Raw genomic sequence first — 16,049 nt, 5'->3', positions numbered from 1 at the left:
TGAACTCACTCAGGGTCTGTCTTCTAGAAATTTACCTCATAAAATATTTAGTTTGTCATGACGCATATAGTCAGCGTATAATGGTGTTTATTGAACTCACCCGGAGTCTGTCTTCCAGAAATTTACCTCACAAAAATATTTAATAAGAGTTCATCACGATGCATATAATGTATGCTACTGCTGCTAAGTCGCTTCAGTCGTGTCCGACTCTGTGCGACTCCAGAGACGGCAGGCCACCAGGCTCCGCCGTCTCTGGGATTCTCCAGGCAAGAACATTGGGGTGGGTTGCCATTTCCTTCTCCAGTGCATGAAAGTGAAAAGTGAAGTCGCTCAGTCCTGTCTGACTCTTAGCGACCCCATGGACTGCAGCCCACCAGGCTCCTCCGCCCATGGGGTTTTACAGGCAAGAGTACTGGAGTGGGGTGCCATCGCCTTCTCCAGCATATAATGTATAATGGTGTTTATTGCCAGAAAAGTGACAATAGCTCAAACGAGCATCAGCTGGGAAGTGGTTAAATACAATGTAGACATGTGAATTACTTTCTAACCACATACTCACCAGCAGGATTCATGATGTAATGAATGAATTTGTTACAAAGTATGGAATACTGTGTAGTATGCGTTCTTTAGGGGTAAATAAAAGTTATTTCTCTAGATACAAATAATGTAGATATATGCACATAAGCTTAAAAAATTGGGTCTTTAAACTTGGGGGGGGGGCGGAGATGGGTTTCACTCTCATCTTTTGAACTTTGCAACTTTGTTTTTTTCTATTTATATTTCTGTGAGGAAAAAACACCAACAAAAACCCCACACACATGCATGTGTTCAAAGTTGGAAGCTAGATGAGTCTGATAGGTTTTTATTTTTTTAACTGGAGGAAAACTGCTTTATAAAAATCAGCCATGTTATACGCATATGCCGACGTTCTTGAGCATCCCATCCATCCCCGCTTCCCACCCCTCTAGGTCTTCACAGAGCGTCAAGCTGGGCTTGCTGTGTTATATAGCAAATTTTCACCAGTTATCTCTTTTACATATGTTAGTGCATATGTCAGAGTAACTTTCTCCTTTTGTCCCAGTCTTTCCTTCCACTGTGTCCATAAGTCCCTTCTGTATACCTGTGTCTCCATTCCTTCCCTGTGAATAGGTTCGTCAGTATCATTTTTCTAAATTCCATATGTATGCGTTGATATAATACATTTATTTTTTCTCTTTCTGAATTACCTCACTCAGTATGACAGGCTCTAGGTTCATCCCTCTCACTAGAACTGACTCAAATTTGTTCTTTTTTATCGCTTATATTCCGTTGTATATGTGTACCACATCTTCTTTATCCATTCATCTGTTGATGGACATCTAGGTTGCTTCCATGTCCTCAGTTCAGCCGCTCAGTTGTGTCTGACTCTGCAACCCCATGGACTACAGCGCGCCAGGCCTTCCTGTCCATCGCCAACTCATGGAGCTGGCTCAAACTCATGTTCATTGAGTCAGTGATGCCATCCAACCATCTCATCTTCTGTTGTCCCCTTCGTCTCCTGCCTTCAGTCTTTCCTAGCATCAGTGTCTTTTCAAATGAGTCAGCTCTTCGCATGAGGTGGCCAGAGTATTGGAGTTTCAGCTTCAACATCAGTCCTTCCAATGAACATGCAGGACTGGTTTCCTTTAGGATGGACTGGCTGGATCTCCTTGCAGTCCAAGGGACTCTCAAGAGTCTTCTCCAACACCACAGCTCAAAAGCATCAGTTTTTCGGTGCTCAGTTTTCTTTATAGTCCAGCTCTCACATTCATACTACTCTGAATATTGGGGTACATGTGTGAGTCTGATAGGTTTTTAAAGTTTCCCTGGCTATCTTCTAATACAGTGGTTCTTTGGTCACACTTTAGTCACCTGGGAGTCATGATTCTAGACCAATCAAGTAAATCTCTAGGGGTCATGGGAGGAGAGGGAATCAACATATTTTTTTCTAAGTTCCTCAGTGATTCCAGTGCAACTTTAAGGTTGAAAGCCACAGTCTGCTTTTAACATGCTGACATATTGATTGAAGATGCTAGAGAGGCCCAATGGGTCAGGGGCAGCTGAAACCCCAGGACCTAGTTCATTGACCCCAGTATGCCATATAAATGCCCTTTTTCCCCTCTATAAGCCAAAATGTGTAAAAGATTGAGAAGCTCAGAATAATGAATTTGTGTACCTAGCTATTTTTTAAGGGGGCCATACCCTGGAAGCACTGGGGAGCTAGTTCCCTGACCAGGGATCAAACGAGGTCCCCCTGCTTTGGGAATGCAAAGTCTTAGCCACTGGACCACTAGGGAACTTCATGCTTTACCAAAGTGATAATAAAATATATTTGGGCTTATTATAATTTAAATTATCTGTTAACTGTCTCAGATTATTTTACCAGCACATGGAGTGTGTTAGCAATACTCAGCTTGAGTCATTGAAGAACCATATAAGAACTTTTAATGAAAAGTTCTTTTTTGCTTTGTTACAGTTTAGGCATTAAGGAGCTTCCCAGGTGGCGCTAGTGGTAAAGAACCCACCTGCCAATGCAGGAGACGTAAGAACCACGGGTTTGATTTCTTGAGTTTGGAAGATCCTCTGGTGAAGGGAATGGCAACCCACTCCAGTATTCTTGCCTGGAGAATCCCATGGACTTCAGAGGAGCCTGGAGGACTACCATCCATGGAGTTGAAAAGGGTTGCACGTGACTGAAGCAACTAAGCATGCATGCGTGCACGCAGGGGCATTAAAATAAGCCACATCTTAGATCCACTGATCTTAAATCTGATTTTGAATTAATTGAAGACCTCAGCAGATATGTAGTCGGGTTGGGATCACAGCAGATCACTCATGGGTACACAAAAGCGAAAGACATGAAAAAGTTTCTTATACCTTTACCTAAAGTATTAATATGATTGGTCATGTGAAAATATGAAATGCTTGGAAAACTATAGTGGGTGGCAGAATAAACCACCTCTCTCAACTTCTGAGACACACACAAAGCTATGTGCCCAGCCTACCTGGCACAGGGCATGAGCTAACAGCAGGGACCCATAAAGCCCATTTGAAAGTCATTATGAAAATGTGCTAGTCTCTGAGTTGTGTCTCTTTGTGACTCCACAAAGTATAGCCCACCAGGCATCTCTGTCCATGGAATTCTCCAGGCAAGAATACTGGAGTGGGTCGCCATTCGCTTCTCCAGGGGATCTTCCCGATCCAGGGATCGAACCTGGGTCTCCTGCATTGCAGGCAGATACTTTACCATCTGAGCCACCAGGGAAGCCCCAGAGTCATTACATTCAGAATAAAATTAATGATTCCTACTGTCATTTTCCTTTTCCTCTCCTCACTCCCTCCTTTCCTTCCTTTCTCCTTCTCTCCCTCCCTCTCCCCTTCCTTTTGTTGCAATAGAACAGTTCCAGTCAGTGTGGGCAACACTTCCACAAAGTTCTACCTGAGAACATTTGAGGGTAGATTCTACTTCTCTCCTTGGAACTAATTTTTATGTCTGTGCCTTCCTCCAGTTGTTTCTTCAGCCTTCCCTTTCCTACTAGTGACACCTAGTGGTAGCCCTGGAAAGTTTTGTTCCCAGTCACCAAAAACACCTATTTCTCTGTGATCTTGCCCCTCCATATCTTTGTCTATAAATACTTTCAAATGTCCCTTCCCACCTTTGTGAACCCCCTGCTCTTTTTAAAAAATTAATTTATTTATTTGGCTGTGCTAGGTCTTACTTGCGGCACATTGGGTCTTCCATCTTCATTGTGGCATGTCAGTTCAGTTCAGTCGCTCAGTTGTGTCCAACACTTTGCGACCCCATGGACTGCAGCACGCCAGGCCTCCCTGTCCATCACCAACTCCCGGAGTTTACTAAAACTCATGTCCATCGAGTCGGTGATGCCATCCAGCCATCTCATCCTCTGTTGTCCCCTTCTCCCGCCTTCAATCTTCCCCAGCATTGTGGCATGTAGGATCTTTTTTTCCTCAGTTGGGCCATGCAGGCTCTTGGTTGTGGCACATGGGATCCAGTTCCCTGACCAGGGATCGAACCTGGTGCTCCCCACCCCACCCCACCCCTTGCATTGGAAACACAGGGTCTTAACCACTGGTCTTAACCTACTCTTGCTCTTAGGATCAAGCTGTTTGTAGGCAAGTTTTTCTGAGACCAAACCTTTCCTTCTGAGAGGTTCAAAAACTGTCTTCAGTAATAACCAAAGTTCATTTTGCGAGCTAGTGAGAACCTTTGTATGTTGCTAGTATCACTACTGGAGAAGGAAATGGCAACCCACTCCAGTGTTCTTGCCTGGAGAATCCCAGGGGTGGGGGAGCCTGATGGGCTGCTGTCTATGGGGTCTCACAGAGTTGGACACAACTGAAGCGACTTAGCAGCAGCAGTATCACTACAGGAAAGTTTGAAGAGTATCCACCAATCTGAATTTGCTTCTTCAAACCAGAAAAGGGTGATAACACAACCTGTATTTGGCCATTGAGATTACAATTGTGAGAAAGTGACAATGACTTTATATACCACCTATCTGCTTACAACTCCAAAATGAAAGTTTACACAACATTCATTTCTATGGATGTCTGCATACTTTTCCCACCTGGATATTGTGCCAGAAACAGTGGTGTCCTTCAAACATCCCATCTCCTAGCCCACATTGCCCAGCCCCACTTACAGTCAGTTGAGGCTGTGTGACTAGTTTCGGCCAGTGTGCTGTGGGTGAAAATGCAGTGTCACTCCCAGACCGAAGCATAGGAAAGCAGATGTGTCTTTTTATATAACAACTGAATTTCTAGATGGTGGAGTCTCCATCAGTCACCACCCCAACACACTCTCATCAAGCCGTAAAAGACACGTAACTTACGTGAGAGGTGAACTTTTGTTATGTTAAGGCACTGACATTTTAAGGTTGTTTACAACTGCAACAGCATAGTTTAACCTGATATCCCATATACAGTTGTCTCCAATTTTATATGTTCAAAACTGAAATATTAAAATTCTCCCATAAATCTGTGCTTCCTTTGTCTCCTCCATCTCTGTAAGTGACAGCACTCTATATTGACATGCTTAAGGTAGAAACTTAACTACCATACTTGAGATCTCCCATCTCCTTCTGTGCAGAACAGTTAACACATCTGACCTGAGACTACTGTCCTTAAAAAGCTCTGCTTGCAAGATTGGTCCTTGGCTGGTGTCTGGTAACTTGGCTGGTAAACATCCCCTACACTGATGTAAAAATTTCCCTAAGAAACAAAGGTGACTCACCGTGCCTAAACTGTATAGACAATATGCCTTATGCTAACCATGACCTGGGCTTCCTTGGTAGCTCAGCTGGTAAAGAATCTGCCTACAATGCTGGAGACCCTGGTTCAGTCCCTGGCTTGGGAAGATCCCCTTGGGAAGGGATAGGCTATTCACTCCAGTATTCTTGGGCTTCTGTGGTAAGTCAGTCAGTTAAGAATCTTCCTGCAATGTGGGAGACCTGAGTTTGATCCCTGAGTTGGGAAGATCCACTGGAGAAGGGAATGGCAACCCACTCCACTATTCTTGCCTGGGAAATCCCAGGGACAGAGAAGCCTGGAGGGCTACCATCCATGAGGTTGCAAAGAGTCGGACATGTGACTTACCATGCAGATTGGAGTGGCTTAAATGTGCAGCCAAATGGACTTTGCTCACAGTCTTCTGGATTTAATTTACATACCCAAACTTCTGCCTTCTGCCTTCAAGGTGCCTCCTTGAGAGGACAGATGAGATTGTACTCTGCAGACATACAGGTCTGTAGAAAGGAGGAGGGGACTGAGCTGAGCATACCAAAAAGGGAGTGAAGGGTGGTGATTTTAAGAAAAAATTAGAGGGTTTCTTGTTCACTTCTGACTTCTGTCTTCCAGGTAGGATGCCAAGTCCTGGGCATGAAGCAAATGATATGTAAGCCGGCTGTAAGTGGTGGGTGGAGAAAGGAGTTTGGTCACTGAATATCAGATAGTCTGCCCTGAGCCTCAAGCAAAACACTGGCCGTAAGTACCAAGCCAGGCTTAGCAAATTTGTGAAGTGTCCCATATTTTTTTAAGAGGCTTCCCTGGTGACTCAGATGTTAAAGAGACTGCCTGCAATGCAGGAGATCTGGGTTCAATCCCTGGGTCGGGAAGATCCCCTGGAGAAGGGAATGGTAATCACTCCAGTATTCTTGCCTGGAGAATTTCATGGATAGAGGATCCTGGTGGGCTACAGTCCATGGGGTCTAATGAGTCGGGCATGACTGAGTGACTAACACACACATAGTGGCCTTAGCAAATATGCATAGAGCTATGTGGGCCCAGCAAATGCACCACCCAGAGGGCCTTAGGTCATTTGGGCCTCAGAGTGCAGACTGTTGCTCCTTGACTTTGAACCTTGTTCAGAACATATTCATTCCACCGCATTGGGTCTCAGCAGAGGTAGGGAGGCCGCAGAGACTTCAGAAATCCTTGCCTAAGATAAGGACTAAATTATAGGAAAGCTGTCTTGCTGCTTTGGCTTTTCAGACAACAATGGATAGAATATTGCCTGCAGTTAGAGGCAGTGAAGTTCATGAAACTTAACCTTCAGATCCCCTCACATTTGTGGGCCCTTGCCAAGGTCCTAAGAGACCCTGCTAATGTGTTCACATGGCCATCCTTTGTATCATTTTAATGTAATTTGGACATACAAAGTTACAGGAAAGTAATACTGGGAATTCTGTCCCCCAACAACCACTGAGGTTATGCTGCCAATCTGATGCTCCATCAGCTCCTAGTGCTTTAGTGTGTTTCTTCCAAAAAATGGTATTTTTCTACAGAACCACAACACAGCCCTCAAAATCAGGAAGTAAACACTACCTAAGTAAAACTACTAACCCTCAAATCTCCTGTCTAACCCTCAAATCTAGTTCAGAATCAAGTTGGCCTTAGTTGTCGTATCTCTGTTTTTTAAAATTTTCTTGGAGTGTAGTTGCTTTACAATGTTGTGTTTAGTTATGCTGTCTCCTTTGCTTCTTTGTCTGGGGTAGTTCCCCAGGCTTCCCTTAATGTTCACGACATTGACATTTATTCTATGGAATGTCTCTCAGTTGAGGTTTATCTGGTGTTTCCTCATGATTAGATTCAGTTCATGCATTTGTGGCAGGAATGTCAGAGAGACCGAGCTCTAAGCCACTGTAGGGCCTCCCATCCACCCCCTTCTCTCTCAGCACAAGTGAGACTCCTCCACCACCATGTTGCTATCTACGGCACTCTGAGCCACCAAGCATCACCCTGCTCCTCCAGCCAGCCAGCATGTCTCTGCGCTGTCCTACTTGCTGGCTTTAGGAATAAGCTGTTCAGGAAGGAAAGAGAAGAGGGAAAGGAATAGTGGTCATATGCTTCTATAAAAATGTACAAAAGTAAGGTGATCTCAGTGGATTGAGGCCATTGTCTCTTTCCCTTCGATCACTCAGGCATTTCAGGGATTTGTCTAAGAGGTAGTTGAGTTGGAAATACATGGGTTTCGTGGGATCTATTTATATAATTTGCACCCAATTCTGTGTATAGATATGTTTTTGCTGGTTGTCCTAGTGTAGAAATGGCTCCCAAAATGGCTCTCACTGTCCACTGTGATGACTCTTCTCATTTGCTGACGTGGAGGTCAGGGGTAAGGTTCTATCGAAATGTGAGTATGTGCTATACTGTCTGGCTCAGAAAACTTGGGAGTCCTGGAGGAAAAAACTAGATTTGAAATGGTAGAGCCAGAAACTACTCTAAGGAAAATTCTGTCATCAGCACAGGGTTCTCTTCTCACAGACAGAGTACACAGGGGATATGCTCAATAATACGGCATTTAAACTGTGAATTTTCACCATACACCTTTTTTGATGGGAACCATAGGAAACAGACTTTATCAAAATTGCTATGAGTATACAAACCTGCATTAGCACTACAAACTGTTTTATGCTTCCTGTCAATTGAAAAATGCTTAATGCAAATCAGAACCACAGTGTACTGTCACCTTATACCTATCAGAATGGCTATCATCAGAAAGTCTACAAGTAACAAATGTTGGTGAAGATGTGGAGAAAAGGGAACCCTTGTGCACTGTTGGTAGAAATACAAACTGGTGCAGCCATTATGGAAAACAGCATGGAGGTTCCTCAAAAAGCTGCTGCTGCTGCTGCTAAGTCACTTCAGTCATGTCCAAATCTGTGCGACCCCACAGACGGCAGCCCACCAGGCTCCCCCATCCCTGGGATTCTCCAGGCAAGAACACTAGAGTGGGTTGCCATTTCCTTCTCCAATGCATGAAAGCAAAAAGTGAAAGTGAAGTCGCTCAGTCATATCGGACTCTTAGCGACCCCATGGACTGCAGCCTATCAGGCTCCTCCATCCATGGGATTTTCCAGGCAGGAATACTGGAGTTGGATGCCATCACCTTCTCCGTCCTCAAAAAGCTAGAAATAGAATTACCATATGATCTAGCAGTTCCACTCCCGGGTATATATCTGAAGAAAAATGAAAACACTAATTTGAATAGATACATGCATCCCATTGTTCATGCTGCTGCTGCTGCTGCTGCTAAGTCACTTCAGTCATGTCCGACTCTGTGCAACCCCATAGATGGCAGCTCACCAAGCTCTCCCGTCCCTGGGATTCTCCAAGCAAGAACACTGGAATGGGTTGCCATTTCCTTCTCCAATGCATGAAAGTGAAAAGTGAAAGTGAAGTCTCTCAGTCGTGTCCAACTCTTTGCGACGCTATGGACTGTAGCCCACCAGGCTCCTCCATCCATGGGATTTTCTAAGCAAGAGTACTGGAGTGGCTTGTCATTGCCTCTCCGCCAGTGTTCATAATTGCGTTATTTGCGATAGCCAAAACATGGAAGTAACCAGTGTCCCATTGACAGATGAACGGATAAAGAATGGTATACTCCACACACGTGGTATACTACTCGGTCATAAAAAAGAATGAAATTGTCTTGCAACAACATGGATGAACCTAGAGGGTATTATGCTTAGTGAAATGGCAGAGGAAGACAAATACTGTATGTTATCTCTTATATGTGGAAGAAAACAATGAGTGAATATAACAAAACAGAAACAGGTTCACAGATACAGAGAACAAACTAGTGGTTACTAGTGAAGAGAGGGAAGGGAAGAGAGCCAAGTTGGTGGTAGGGGATTAGGAAGCACAAATAACTATGTATAAAATAAATAAGCTACAAGGATAAGTTGTACAGCACAGGAAATACAGCCAATGTTTTGTAATGATTTTAAATGGAGTATAATCTATAAAAATTTTGAATTACTATGTTGTACACCTGAGAGTTGGACTGTGAAGAAGGCTGAGCACCAAAGAATTGATGCTTTTGAACTGTGGTGTTGGAGAAGACTCTTGAGAGTCCCTTGGACTGCAAGGAGATCCAACCAGTCCATTCTGAAGGAGATCAGCCCTGGGTGTTCTTTGGAAGGAATGATGCTAAAACTGAAACTCCAGTACTTTGGTCACCTGATGCGAAGATTTGACTCATTGGAAAAGACTCTGATGCTGGGAGGGATTGGGGGCAGGAGGAGAAGGGGACAACAGAGGATGAGATGGCTGGATGACATCACTGACTCGATGGACGTGAGTTTGAGTAAACTCCGGGAATTGGTGATGGACAGAGAGGCCTGGTGTGCTACGATTCATGGGGTCGCAGAAAGTCAGACATGACTGAGTGACTGAACTGAACTGAACTGAACACCTGAAACTAATATAATGTTGTAAGTCAACTATATTTAAACTAAAACAATTTTTTAAGATTAACTACACTATAAGAAAGATTTAGTTATCCTTTTTTATAGAAAATATTGTCATAAAATGTGAAGCAATGGCTAAAGAATAGGTAGACAGAAAATGTAGGATGAAAGTATTTTAGAGGTATGTCTGGCAATTGATTAATGAATGTTTGCTATTTTCATGTTTTAATTTTATATTTTTATGATTATTGCCAACTCTAAATATTCACTTTCATACCTAATTTTTAATTATTTTGTGTACCCAATTATGATGTGGATCTCTCCTTAACTGCATTTGATCTAGAAGGCAGCTGGCCCTTCACCTGCTAAAGACCACCAAAGAGCTTTTAACAGGAAATTGGCCATGACAGGCATGTGTAAGGTGGCGCTGCGTGGCTGCTCTAAATTCCATTTTGCATTCTGGCCCAGAGAGGGAAGCATGAAGGGATTTCTTGGATTCCTGTAGGATGTCACATGCTCAGTCAGTCTGCACCATGCAGAGTCAAGATGCCTCTGGAGAAAGCCTGCCTAGAAGCAGATTGCTTCGCCAAAGTCAATGAAAACAGCTGCTGAGGCAAAAGACTGAAAACGTATGTTCTAAGAGAGTGCCAGGACATGATAGAAGCCCTGCTCAATCCAGTAGGAGGGCTCAGAGTGGAAAGTGCCTTGAAGAGATCTTTAATCGCCAAGAGGAAGACTGAGGCCTCTATAGTACTTTTGTACATTTCTAAACTTGCAGGAAGGCAGGAGTGATTCAGTTCCCTCTGTCTCAGATAACCGCATAAATGCATAGACAGATCTTCCTCTCATCTGAGGCTTTTTAAACATGATGCCAAGTAAACCTCTAATGAAAAGATTTTTCCCAGTTGAGTTTACCTTCACAGTTGGACCATCTACATTGACAAACTGACAACCAGTCTGGGAAGCTGAGACCAAGATCTTTCCTTCTCTCGGATCCTAAGTCTCTGCTGGAAATCTCTGAGGACACCAAGTACTTGATTCTGGGAAAACCATTTTGTTTAGCTATTATTCTATAGGTAGGAAGTTCTTTGTTTCCTAATTTTGATAGGTATGTGAGGGGCCATGCTGCAAAAATATTCTGCTTCCTCTTAACACTTCAAACTCTTTAAAAGAATGAGACTCATCAAAATATGGGAACTGAACAGATAGAACCAAAGAGGTCTTAAAGAACTGACTTATTCCAGGGAGAAAGGAGCTGCAGCTGACTCTGCTGAGGGACATACAGCTCTCTCTGGCTCAGGAACACCCCCAGAAGAGACTACACGGAGTTGACATTCAAGGATGTCTTTAATTTTTTTCAAACAAGGGCAGGGCATTTTGACATGTGCACTTTAATTCTTTGGATTTTGTTATCTTTGGGCTTTATCAGAGGGTTTCATCTCTGAACTTCATTTTCTCCCAAAATATTGGTTTAGAACACAGATATGGAAAAGGTTTTTTGTTTGTTTGTTTGTTGTCAGTTTGGCCCTTCTAACCCCAGCAGGCTTCCCACGTGGCACTAGTGGTAAAGAATCCGCCTGCCAATGTAGGAGCTGCAAGAAATGTGGGTTCTATCCCTGGGTCAGGAAGATTCCCTGGAGAAGGAAATGGCAACCCACTCCAATATTCTTGCCTGGAAAATTCCATGGACACAGGAGCCTAGTGGGCTACAGTCTATGGGGTTGCAAAGAGTCAGACATGACTGTGCACATGCGCATGCACACACACACACACACACACACACACACACAACTCCAACAGGGGAGAGAGTCCAAGAGTGTTAGTCTAATTGAAATCCCTTCACATGAGACCCATAGCTTAGGGGCTGTGTGTTCCCTACTAACACTCCATCAAGCCCACAGTTCCTGTCATGTGTATGCTGCTTGGAGGGGGTCTCTGTATAGTGTCAAGGTCTCCACATCACTTGTGAGCAACATTTTAAGTCTTGAACACAGTGGCTGACTTCACCCTTTCTTCTTAGGGAATTGGTTAGGTTTATGCAACTTGCTCCCAGGAATGATAACCCAGTATTTCTCACCTTCTTTTCACCTGGCGTATCACCTGCCCACGTTTCAGACTCTACTGTTGCTTCTGAATCTGGCTTCCCCAGGCCTTTGGGAGCCAGACTGCCTCTGCCATCTGCTTTTCAAGACACTGCCATCCTCAGGTGTGCAGGGTCCTGGCCTTGGCATGGTGGGATATGTCTTCAGTACTTCAGTCCCCTCTGCTGTGCCCTATGCCTTCTAGGAAGGCTTGGTTGACTTTCTGACAGTTTAGCTTGCTTCTTACATTAACGTCTTTCTTTCTCTTTGCCATGTGTGTGCCAAACTGAGTGCCTTCCTTGCTTCCTTTTACTTTCTTCTGTTTTCTAGCCCAGACTGTTTTCTTCTGAGTCCATACAGATAATGATTCTCTGTGCAAAAACAAACTTTTCTTTAGTTGACTGATCCCCACAGGAAATAACTTTCCATCAGATCAACATATAAGCCAGACCTGTACTTGCCCTGCTGTGTTCAGCCTGGCTTTATCTTTGTTTGTGTCATCTTGGTCGTGTCTTCTCTAGGGCTCTAACTCAACACATTTCTCTTACCTGTTTCCTTAAGGTGTGGACATTACCAATATCTACAGCTACAACTGGACCACAGCCTGTCTAACTCAATGAAACTATGAACCATGCTGTGTAGGGCCACCCAAGATGGACAGGTCATTGTGGAGAGTTATGACAAAATGTGGTCCACTGGAGAAGGGACGGGCAAACCACTTCAGTATTCTTGCCTTGAGAACCCATGAACAGTATGAAAAGGCAAAAAGATAGTTCTTCAAAAAGATGAACTCCCCAGGATGGTAGGTGCCCAATATGCTACTGGAGATCAGTGGAGAAATAACTCCAGAAAGAATGAAGAGGTGGAGCCAAAGCAAAAAAAAAAAAAAACCAAAACACCCCATTGTGGATATGACTGGTGATAGAAACAATGTCTGACGTTGTAAAGAGCAATATTGCATAGGAACCTGGAATGTTAGGTCCATGAATCAAGGCAAATTGGAAGTGGTGAAACAGGAGATGGCAAGAGTGAATGTCAACATTTTAGGAATCAGCAAACTAAAATGGACTGGAATGGATGAATTTAACTTAGATGACCATTATATCTACTACTGTGGGCAGGAATCCCTTAGAAGAAATGGAGTAGCCATCACAGTCAACAAAGAAGTCTGAAATGCAGTACTGGGATGCAATTTCAAAAAATGACAGAATGATCTCTGTTCGTTTCCAAGGCAAACCATTCAATGTCATACTAATCCAAGTCTATGCCCCGATCAGTAATGCTGAAGAAGCTGAAGTTGAATGGTTCTATGAAGACCTACAAGACCTTCTAGAACTGACACCCAAAAAAGGATGTCCTTTTCATTATAGAGGACTGGAATGCAAAAGTAGGAAGTCAAGAAACACCGGAGTAACAGGCAAATCTGACCTTGGAGTACAGAATGAAGCAGGGCAAAGGCTAATAGAGTTTTGCCAAGAGAATGCACTGGTCATAGCAAACAGCCTCTTCCAATAACACAAGAGAAGACTCTACACATGGACATCACCAGATGGTCAACACCGAAATCAGATTGATTATATTCTTCGCAGCCAAAGATGGAGAAGCTCTATACAGTCAGCAAAAACAAGACTGGGAGCTGACTGTGGCTCAGATCATCAACTCCTTATTGCCAAATTCAGACTTAAATTGAAGAAAGTAGGGAAAACCACTAGACCATTCAAGGATGACCTAAATCAAATCCCTTACTATCATACAGTGGAAGTGAGAAATAGATTCAAGGGATTAGATTTGACAGACTGACTGCCTGATGAACTATGGACAGAGGTTTGTGACATTGTACATGAATCAGGGATCAAGAGACAGGGAGACAGGGATCAAGATCATCCTCAACAAAAAGAAATGAAAAACAGCAAACTGGCTGTCTGAGGAGGCCTTACAAATAGCTGTGAAAAGAAGAGAAGCGAAAAGCAAAGAATAGGAAATATATACCCATTTGACATATACCCATTTGAATGCAGAGTTCCAAAGAATAACAAGGAGAGATAGGAAAGCCTTCCTCAGCAATCAGGGCAAAGTAATAGAGGAAAACAATAGAATGGGAAAGACTAAAGATCTCTTCAAGAAAATTAGAGATACCAAGGGAACATAGCATGCAAAGATGGGCTCCATAAAGGACAGAAATGGTATGGACCTAACAGAAGCAGAAGATATTAAGAAGAGGTGGCAAGAATACACAGAAGAACTGTACAAAAAAGAGCTTCATGACCCAGATAATCACGATGGTGTGATCACTCACCTAGAGCCAGGCATCCTGGAATCTGAAATCAAGTGGGCCTTAGGAAGAATCACTGCGAACAAAGCTAGTGGAGGTGATGGAATTCCAGTGGAGCTATTTCAAATCCTAAGTGATGATTCTGTGAAAGTGTTGCACTCAATATACCAGCAAATTTGGAAAACTCAGCAGTGGTCGCAGAACTGGAAAAGGTCAGTTTTCATTCCAATCCCAAAGAAAGGCAATGCCAAAGAATGCTCAAACTACCGCACAATTGCACTCATCTCACATGATAATAAAGTAATGCTCAAAATTCTCCAAGCCAGCCTTCAATAATATGTTAAGTGTGAACTTCCAGATATTCAAGCTGGATTTAGAAAAGGCAGAGGAACCAGAGATCAAATTGCCAACATTCACTGGATAATCAAAAAAGCAAGAGAGTTCCAGAAAAACATTTATTTCTGCTTTATTGACTAGCCAAAGCCTTTGACTGTGTGGATCACAAAAACTGTCAAAAATTCTTCAAGAGATGGGAATACCAGACCACCTGACCTGCCTCTTGAGAAATCTGTATGCAGGTCAGGAAGCAACAGTTAGAACTGGACATGGAACAACAGACTGGTTCCAAATAGGCAAAGGAGTGTGTCAAGGCTTGCTGGGGTCCAGCCCTGGTGGATCCAGGGAATTCGAAGCGGGGACAGAGTCAGCGAGGAAAGACTTATTTACTCAGAGAAATAAATAGAGATTAGGAAGGAATAGTGTAGTAGGAAAAATTAGTGGAGAAAAGATGCTGAACAACTTGGTTTACACAGGAGACCAATAAAGTTCCAAGACAAGAAACTTGCACCATCTACGTAGGCCACCAGTGCCCACTTGATAGCCGAGGGTGCCCTGCCTTGGGCTCCCTCTCGCTTGGGTCTTAGAAGCCAGGGCAAATAAGTAGACACGGAGAGCCTCTGTGCTCCAGATGTGAATTCAGCCAGAAAAGGGAGAAAAGAATGACATGGGGGAGCCAAGCATCAGTGCCAGACTCACAACTTTATTTTCAAAAGCAGCTTATATATCCCAAGTTGTACATAAAGAAATAATGGAATATGTAGAGTTATGTAGGGGCAGCAGTCCTAACCCTTATTGAGACCAGGCTTTCTTTTTGCATACCTTCCCATATACAAAAGGTCTTAGGTGGTTTTACATCATCTTCTGGCCAGGGGGCCTGTTAACATTTTTATGGCTCTTTTCCTAGATAAATGTCTATCAACCAGAAAACTCTTTTTCCCTTGAAGTGTTTTTTCTTTAATCTGCATCACCCTCAAAGTACTAAAGAAAGTTACATTCCTGTAGAACAAAGGTGCAGTGGGTTATAACAAAGAAAGTACCTAACTCAAAGATCTAATGTTGATAATGCCAGGGCTACTCCCTGTGTTTTCTACATACCGACTATATCAACAAATAAAAGATACGAAAATTTGGTAGCAAGTATTGGCTCAACAACTGAAACCCTTAATTAGTCCTATTCTAATGATTTTGACTTCTCGGAAGCCCCTACATTCCTAGGATGTTTTAAGCTTCCTGTGCCTCTCGGGTCAGGAGGCTGTAAAAAATCACATGCACAGCTGTAAGAGTCCTGTAGGCAGGCTAGAAAGCCATCAGAGGGGTTTTGGGATTGAAACATGCTTATTATGGCCAGGAGACTTATTATCTAAAAGCTCTAAATTAACTTTTTCCAGAAAAAGGTGGTGGGGGGACAGCCCCCTGTTAATGTCAGAAGAGTAGGTGGAAAGCATAACACAGTAAAGTAGGCCGACTCTGGTTTGGGGGCAGATGCACGAGCAGATCCAGCGAGGCTCCCTTAAGGCCCGACTCACCTTTGCCTGTCGGGTCCCTTAACCTCATGACCTTTGCCATGGGTGGGCTCCTCGTGCTGGCTGCCTGCAAAGGCTGTATATCGTCACCCTGCTTATTTAACTT

The sequence above is a fragment of the Budorcas taxicolor genome, chromosome 7, assembly GCF_023091745.1.
Source record: "Budorcas taxicolor isolate Tak-1 chromosome 7, Takin1.1, whole genome shotgun sequence".
In the NCBI taxonomy this organism is placed as follows: domain Eukaryota; kingdom Metazoa; phylum Chordata; class Mammalia; order Artiodactyla; family Bovidae; genus Budorcas; species Budorcas taxicolor.
This window is presented reverse-complemented; position numbering follows the sequence as displayed.